The sequence below is a fragment of the Oncorhynchus tshawytscha genome, unplaced genomic scaffold (assembly GCF_018296145.1).
Source record: "Oncorhynchus tshawytscha isolate Ot180627B unplaced genomic scaffold, Otsh_v2.0 Un_contig_11733_pilon_pilon, whole genome shotgun sequence".
Taxonomy (NCBI): Eukaryota; Metazoa; Chordata; class Actinopteri; order Salmoniformes; family Salmonidae; genus Oncorhynchus; species Oncorhynchus tshawytscha.
Window position 1 is genome coordinate 67501 of NW_024608702.1, and position 8153 is coordinate 75653.

An 8153-nucleotide genomic window follows, 5' to 3' on the forward strand; every position below is an offset into this window, starting at 1 on the left:
TCGTGTTTTTCAGAGGGAACAGTACCAGTTAGATATTGATCGTGTATTGATCGTGTATTTCAGAGGGAACAGTACCAGTTAGATATTGATCGTGTATTGATCGTGTATTTCAGAGGGAGAGTACCAGTTAGATATTGATTGTGTATTTCAGAGGGAGATTACCAGTTAGATATTGATTGTGTATTTCAGAGGGAACAGTACCAGTTAGATATTGATCGTGTATTGATCGTGTATTTCAGAGGGAACAGTACCAGTTAGATATTGATCGTGTATTGATCGTGTATTTCAGAGGGAACTGTACCAGTTAGATATTGATTGTGTATTTCAGAGGGAACAGTACCAGTTAGATATTGATCGTGTATTTCAGAGGGAACAGTACCAGTTAGATATTGATCGTGTATTTCAGAGGGAACTGTACCAGTTAGATATTGATCGTGTTTTTCAGAGGGAGATTACTCGTAAACTGACGTTCCCGAAGCAGCCCACCAACCCCTTCCTGGAGATGGTGAAGTTCCTGTTGGAACGCATCGCTCCTGTCCACATCGACTCCGAGGCCATCAGGTAAATAAATGGTGTGTGTGTGGTTATATCTGCTCAGTGCTCTGGTCTAGATGCTGAATAAGAGGTTATATAATGTTATATGTGATGTCTCTCTGCTCAGTGCTCTGGTCTAGATGCTGAATAAGAGGTTATATAATGTTATATGTGATGTCTCTCTGCTCTGGTCTAGATGCTGAATAAGAGGTTATATAATGTTATATGTGATGTCTCTCTGCTCTGGTCTAGATGCTGAATAAGGGGTTATATAATGTTATATGTGATGTCTCTCTGCTCTGGTCTAGATGCTGAATAAGAGGTTATATGTGATGTCTCTCTGCTCTGGTCTAGATGCTGAATAAGAGGTTATATGTGATGTCTCTCTGCTCAGTGCTCTGGTCTAGATGCTGAATAAGGGGTTATATAATGTTATATGTGATGTCTCTCTGCTCAGTGCTCTGGTCTAGATGCTGAATAAGAGGTTATATAATGTTATATGTGATGTCTCTCTGCTCAGTGCTCTGGTCTAGATGCTGAATAAGGGGTTATATAATGTTATATGTGATGTCTCTGCTCTGGTCTAGATGCTGAATAAGAGGTTATATAATGTTATATGTGATGTCTCTCTGCTCAGTGCTCTGGTCTAGATGCTGAATAAGAGGTTATATAATGTTATATGTGATGTCTCTCTGCTCTGGTCTAGATGCTGAATAAGAGGTTATATAATGTTATATGTGATGTCTCTCTGCTCAGTGCTCTGGTCTAGATGCTGAATAAGAGGTTATATAATGTTATATGTGATGTCTCTCTGCTCTGGTCTAGATGCTGAATAAGAGGTTATATAATGTTATATGTGATGTCTCTCTGCTCAGTGCTCTGGTCTAGATGCTGAATAAGAGGTTATATAATGTTATATGTGATGTCTCTCTGCTCTGGTCTAGATGCTGAATAAGAGGTTATATAATGTTATATGTGATGTCTCTCTGCTCAGTGCTCTGGTCTAGATGCTGAATAAGAGGTTATATAATGTTATATGTGATGTCTCTCTGCTCTGGTCTAGATGCTGAATAAGGGGTTATATAATGTTATATGTGATGTCTCTCTGCTCTGGTCTAGATGCTGAATAAGGGGTTATATGTGATGTCTCTCTGCTTTGGTCTAGATGCTGAATAAGAGGTTATATAATGTTATATGTGATGTCTCTCTGCTCTGGTCTAGATGCTGAATAAGAGGTTATATGTGATGTCTCTCTGCTTTGGTCTAGATGCTGAATAAGAGGTTATATGTGATGTCTCTCTGCTCTGGTCTAGATGCTGAATAAGAGGTTATATGTGATGTCTCTCTGCTCAGTGCTCTGGTCTAGATGCTGAATAAGGGGTTATATAATGTTATATGTGATGTCTCTCTGCTCAGTGCTCTGGTCTAGATGCTGAATAAGAGGTTATATAATGTTATATGTGATGTCTCTCTGCTCAGTGCTCTGGTCTAGATGCTGAATAAGAGGTTATATAATGTTATATGTGATGTCTCTCTGCTCTGGTCTAGATGCTGAATAAGAGGTTATATAATGTTATATGTGATGTCTCTCTGCTCTGGTCTAGATGCTGAATAAGAGGTTATATAATGTTATATGTGATGTCTCTCTGCTCAGTGCTCTGGTCTAGATGCTGAATAAGGGGTTATATAATGTTATATGTGATGTCTCTCTGCTCAGTGCTCTGGTCTAGATGCTGAATAAGGGGTTATATAATGTTATATGTGATGTCTCTCTGCTCAGTGCTCTGGTCTAGATGCTGAATAAGGGGTTATATAATGTTATATGTGATGTCTCTCTGCTCAGTGCTCTGGTCTAGATGCTGAATAAGAGGTTATATAATGTTATATGTGATGTCTCTCTGCTCTGGTCTAGATGCTGAATAAGAGGTTATATAATGTTATATGTGATGTCTCTCTGCTCAGTGCTCTGGTCTAGATGCTGAATAAGAGGTTATATAATGTTATATGTGATGTCTCTCTGCTCAGTGCTCTGGTCTAGATGCTGAATAAGAGGTTATATAATGTTATATGTGATGTCTCTCTGCTCAGTGCTCTGGTCTAGATGCTGAATAAGGGGTTATATAATGTTATATGTGATGTCTCTCTGCTCTGGTCTAGATGCTGAATAAGAGGTTATATAATGTTATATGTGATGTCTCTCTGCTCTGGTCTAGATGCTGAATAAGAGGTTATATAATGTTATATGTGATGTCTCTCTGCTCAGTGCTCTGGTCTAGATGCTGAATAAGGGGTTATATAATGTTATATGTGATGTCTCTCTGCTCTGGTCTAGATGCTGAATAAGAGGTTATATAATGTTATATGTGATGTCTCTCTGCTCAGTGCTCTGGTCTAGATGCTGAATAAGAGGTTATATAATGTTATATGTGATGTCTCTGCTCAGTGCTCTGGTCTAGATGCTGAATAAGGGGTTATATAATGTTATATGTGATGTCTCTCTGCTCTGGTCTAGATGCTGAATAAGAGGTTATATAATGTTATATGTGATGTCTCTCTGCTCAGTGCTCTGGTCTAGATGCTGAATAAGAGGTTATATAATGTTATATGTGATGTCTCTCTGCTCCGGTCTAGATGCTGAATAAGAGGTTATATAATGTTATATGTGATGTCTCTCTGCTCAGTGCTCTGGTCTAGATGCTGAATAAGAGGTTATATAATGTTATATGTGATGTCTCTCTGCTCAGTGCTCTGGTCTAGATGCTGAATAAGAGGTTATATAATGTTATATGTGATGTCTCTCTGCTCAGTGCTCTGGTCTAGATGCTGAATAAGAGGTTATATAATGTTATATGTGATGTCTCTCTGCTCAGTGCTCTGGTCTAGATGCTGAATAAGAGGTTATATAATGTTATATGTGATGTCTCTCTGCTCAGTGCTCTGGTCTAGATGCTGAATAAGAGGTTATATAATGTTATATGTGATGTCTCTCTGCTCTGGTCTAGATGCTGAATAAGAGGTTATATAATGTTATATGTGATGTCTCTCTGCTCAGTGCTCTGGTCTAGATGCTGAATAAGAGGTTATATAATGTTATATGTGATGTCTCTCTGCTCTGGTCTAGATGCTGAATAAGAGGTTATATAATGTTATATGTGATGTCTCTCTGCTCTGGTCTAGATGCTGAATAAGAGGTTATATAATGTTATATGTGATGTCTCTCTGCTCTGGTCTAGATGCTGAATAAGAGGTTATATAATGTTATATGTGATGTCTCTCTGCTCAGTGCTCTGGTCTAGATGCTGAATAAGAGGTTATATAATGTTATATGTGATGTCTCTCTGCTCAGTGCTCTGGTCTAGATGCTGAATAAGAGGTTATATAATGTTATATGTGATGTCTCTCTGCTCTGGTCTAGATGCTGAATAAGAGGTTATATAATGTTATATGTGATGTCTCTCTGCTCAGTGCTCTGGTCTAGATGCTGAATAAGAGGTTATATAATGTTATATGTGATGTCTCTCTGCTCTGGTCTAGATGCTGAATAAGAGGTTATATAATGTTATATGTGATGTCTCTCTGCTCAGTGCTCTGGTCTAGATGCTGAATAAGAGGTTATATAATGTTATATGTGATGTCTCTCTGCTCAGTGCTCTGGTCTAGATGCTGAATAAGAGGTTATATAATGTTATATGTGATGTCTCTCTGCTCTGGTCTAGATGCTGAATAAGAGGTTATATAATGTTATATGTGATGTCTCTGCTCTGGTCTAGATGCTGAATAAGAGGTTATATAATGTTATATGTGATGTCTCTGCTCTGGTCTAGATGCTGAATAAGGGGTTATATAATGTTATATGTGATGTCTCTCTGCTCAGTGCTCTGGTCTAGATGCTGAATAAGAGGTTATATAATGTTATATGTGATGTCTCTCTGCTCAGTGCTCTGGTCTAGATGCTGAATAAGAGGTTATATAATGTTATATGTGATGTCTCTCTGCTCTGGTCTAGATGCTGAATAAGAGGTTATATAATGTTATATGTGATGTCTCTCTGCTCTGGTCTAGATGCTGAATAAGAGGTTATATAATGTTATATGTGATGTCTCTCTGCTCTGGTCTAGATGCTGAATAAGAGGTTATATAATGTTATATGTGATGTCTCTCTGCTCAGTGCTCTGGTCTAGATGCTGAATAAGGGTTATATAATGTTATATGTGATGTCTCTCTGCTCAGTGCTCTGGTCTAGATGCTGAATAAGAGGTTATATAATGTTATATGTGATGTCTCTCTGATCAGTGCTCTGGTCTAGATGCTGAATAAGAGGTTATATAATGTTATATGTGATGTCTCTCTGCTCTGGTCTAGATGCTGAATAAGAGGTTATATAATGTTATATGTGATGTCTCTCTGCTCAGTGCTCTGGTCTAGATGCTGAATAAGAGGTTATATAATGTTATATGTGATGTCTCTCTGCTCTGGTCTAGATGCTGAATAAGAGGTTATATAATGTTATATGTGATGTCTCTCTGCTCAGTGCTCTGGTCTAGATGCTGAATAAGAGGTTATATAATGTTATATGTGATGTCTCTCTGCTCTGGTCTAGATGCTGAATAAGAGGTTATATAATGTTATATGTGATGTCTCTCTGCTCAGTGCTCTGGTCTAGATGCTGAATAAGAGGTTATATAATGTTATATGTGATGTCTCTCTGCTCTGGTCTAGATGCTGAATAAGAGGTTATATAATGTTATATGTGATGTCTCTCTGCTCTGGTCTAGATGCTGAATAAGAGGTTATATAATGTTATATGTGATGTCTCTCTGCTCAGTGCTCTGGTCTAGATGCTGAATAAGAGGTTATATAATGTTATATGTGATGTCTCTCTGCTCAGTGCTCTGGTCTAGATGCTGAATAAGGGGTTATATAATGTTATATGTGATGTCTCTCTGCTCAGTGCTCTGGTCTAGATGCTGAATAAGAGGTTATATAATGTTATATGTGATGTCTCTCTGATCAGTGCTCTGGTCTAGATGCTGAATAAGAGGTTATATAATGTTATATGTGATGTCTCTCTGCTCTGGTCTAGATGCTGAATAAGAGGTTATATAATGTTATATGTGATGTCTCTCTGCTCAGTGCTCTGGTCTAGATGCTGAATAAGAGGTTATATAATGTTATATGTGATGTCTCTCTGCTCTGGTCTAGATGCTGAATAAGAGGTTATATAATGTTATATGTGATGTCTCTCTGCTCAGTGCTCTGGTCTAGATGCTGAATAAGAGGTTATATAATGTTATATGTGATGTCTCTCTGCTCTGGTCTAGATGCTGAATAAGAGGTTATATAATGTTATATGTGATGTCTCTCTGCTCAGTGCTCTGGTCTAGATGCTGAATAAGAGGTTATATAATGTTATATGTGATGTCTCTCTGCTCTGGTCTAGATGCTGAATAAGAGGTTATATAATGTTATATGTGATGTCTCTCTGCTCTGGTCTAGATGCTGAATAAGAGGTTATATAATGTTATATGTGATGTCTCTCTGCTCAGTGCTCTGGTCTAGATGCTGAATAAGAGGTTATATAATGTTATATGTGATGTCTCTCTGCTCAGTGCTCTGGTCTAGATGCTGAATAAGAGGTTATATAATGTTATATGTGATGTCTCTCTGCTCTGGTCTAGATGCTGAATAAGAGGTTATATAATGTTATATGTGATGTCTCTCTGCTCTGGTCTAGATGCTGAATAAGAGGTTATATAATGTTATATGTGATGTCTCTCTGCTCAGTGCTCTGGTCTAGATGCTGAATAAGAGGTTATATAATGTTATATGTGATGTCTCTCTGCTCAGTGCTCTGGTCTAGATGCTGAATAAGAGGTTATATAATGTTATATGTGATGTCTCTCTGCTCAGTGCTCTGGTCTAGATGCTGAATAAGAGGTTATATAATGTTATATGTGATGTCTCTCTGCTCTGGTCTAGATGCTGAATAAGAGGTTATATAATGTTATATGTGATGTCTCTCTGCTCAGTGCTCTGGTCTAGATGCTGAATAAGAGGTTATATAATGTTATATGTGATGTCTCTCTGCTCAGTGCTCTGGTCTAGATGCTGAATAAGAGGTTATATAATGTTATATGTGATGTCTCTCTGCTCTGGTCTAGATGCTGAATAAGGGGTTATATAATGTTATATGTGATGTCTCTCTGCTCTGGTCTAGATGCTGAATAAGGGGTTATATAATGTTATATGTGATGTCTCTGCTCTGGTCTAGATGCTGAATAAGAGGTTATATAATGTTATATGTGATGTCTCTCTGCTCAGTGCTCTGGTCTAGATGCTGAATAAGAGGTTATATAATGTTATATGTGATGTCTCTCTGCTCAGTGCTCTGGTCTAGATGCTGAATAAGGGGTTATATAATGTTATATGTGATGTCTCTCTGCTCTGGTCTAGATGCTGAATAAGAGGTTATATAATGTTATATGTGATGTCTCTCTGCTCTGGTCTAGATGCTGAATAAGGGGTTATATAATGTTATATGTGATGTCTCTCTGCTCTGGTCTAGATGCTGAATAAGGGGTTATATAATGTTATATGTGATGTCTCTCTGCTCAGTGCTCTGGTCAAGCTGCTGAATAAGTCTATTGAGGGAACGGCTGATGATGATGAGGAAGGTGTCACACCAGACACTGCCATCCGCTCTGGGCTGGAACTACTGAAGGTATGGATGGAGGGATGAAGAGAGAGAGAGGGGATGGAGGGATGAGGAGAGAGAGAGGGAGAGGGGATGGAGGGATGAGGAGAGAGAGAGGGAGAGGGGATGGAGGGATGAGGAGAGAGAGGGGATGGAGGGAGGGAGGGGACTGGAACTACTGAAGGTATGGATGGAGGGTTGAGGAGAGAGAGGGGGGGATGAGAGGGAGGGAGGGAGGGGATGAGAGGGAGGGAGGGAGGGGACGAGGAGAGGGAGGGAGGGGGAGGGGGGAGAGGGAGGGAGGAGGGAGGGAGGGGAGGAGAGGGAGGGGACGGGGATGAGAGGGAGGGAGGGGACGAGGAGAGGGAGGGAAGGGGAGGGGGAGAGGGAGGGAGGGGACGAGGAGAGGGAGGGAGGGAGGGGAGGGGACTGGTGGATGAATGGACAGATTAATAACTTTTGCTTGTCTTTCTCCTCTTCTCTCCTCCTCCTCCTCCTCCTCTCCTCTTCTCTCCTCCTCTTCCTCCTCTCCTCTCCTCCTCTTCCTCCTCTCTTCTCTCCTCCTCTCTTCTCTCCTCCTCTTCCTTGTCTTACTCCTCTCTTCTCTCCTCCTCTTCTCTCCTCCTCTTCCTCCTCTCCTCTTCTTCCTCCTCTCCTCCTCTTCCTTGTCTTCCTCCTCTCCTCCTCTTCTCTCTCCTCCTCCTCTTCCTCTTCCTCCTCTTCCTCCTCTCTCCTCCTCTTCCTCCTCTCTCTCTCCTCTCTCCTCTTCCTCCTCTCCTCTCTCCTCCTCCTCCCTCTCTCCTCCTCTCCTCTTCCTCCTCTCTTCCTCCCCTTCCTCCTCTCTTCCTCCTCTCCTCCTCTTGTCTTCTTCCTCCTCTCCTCCTCCTCCTCTCTTCTCTCCTCTTCCTCCTCTCTTCTCTCCTCC

At 40.4% G+C, this 8153-nt stretch overlaps 1 pseudogene; it reads left to right on the forward strand.

Moving 5' to 3' along the window:
- LOC112241243 overlaps nt 1–7255 on the forward strand; it is a 62825-nt pseudogene extending 55570 nt beyond the window's left edge.
- The last annotated feature ends 898 nt before the right edge of the window (nt 7256–8153 follow it).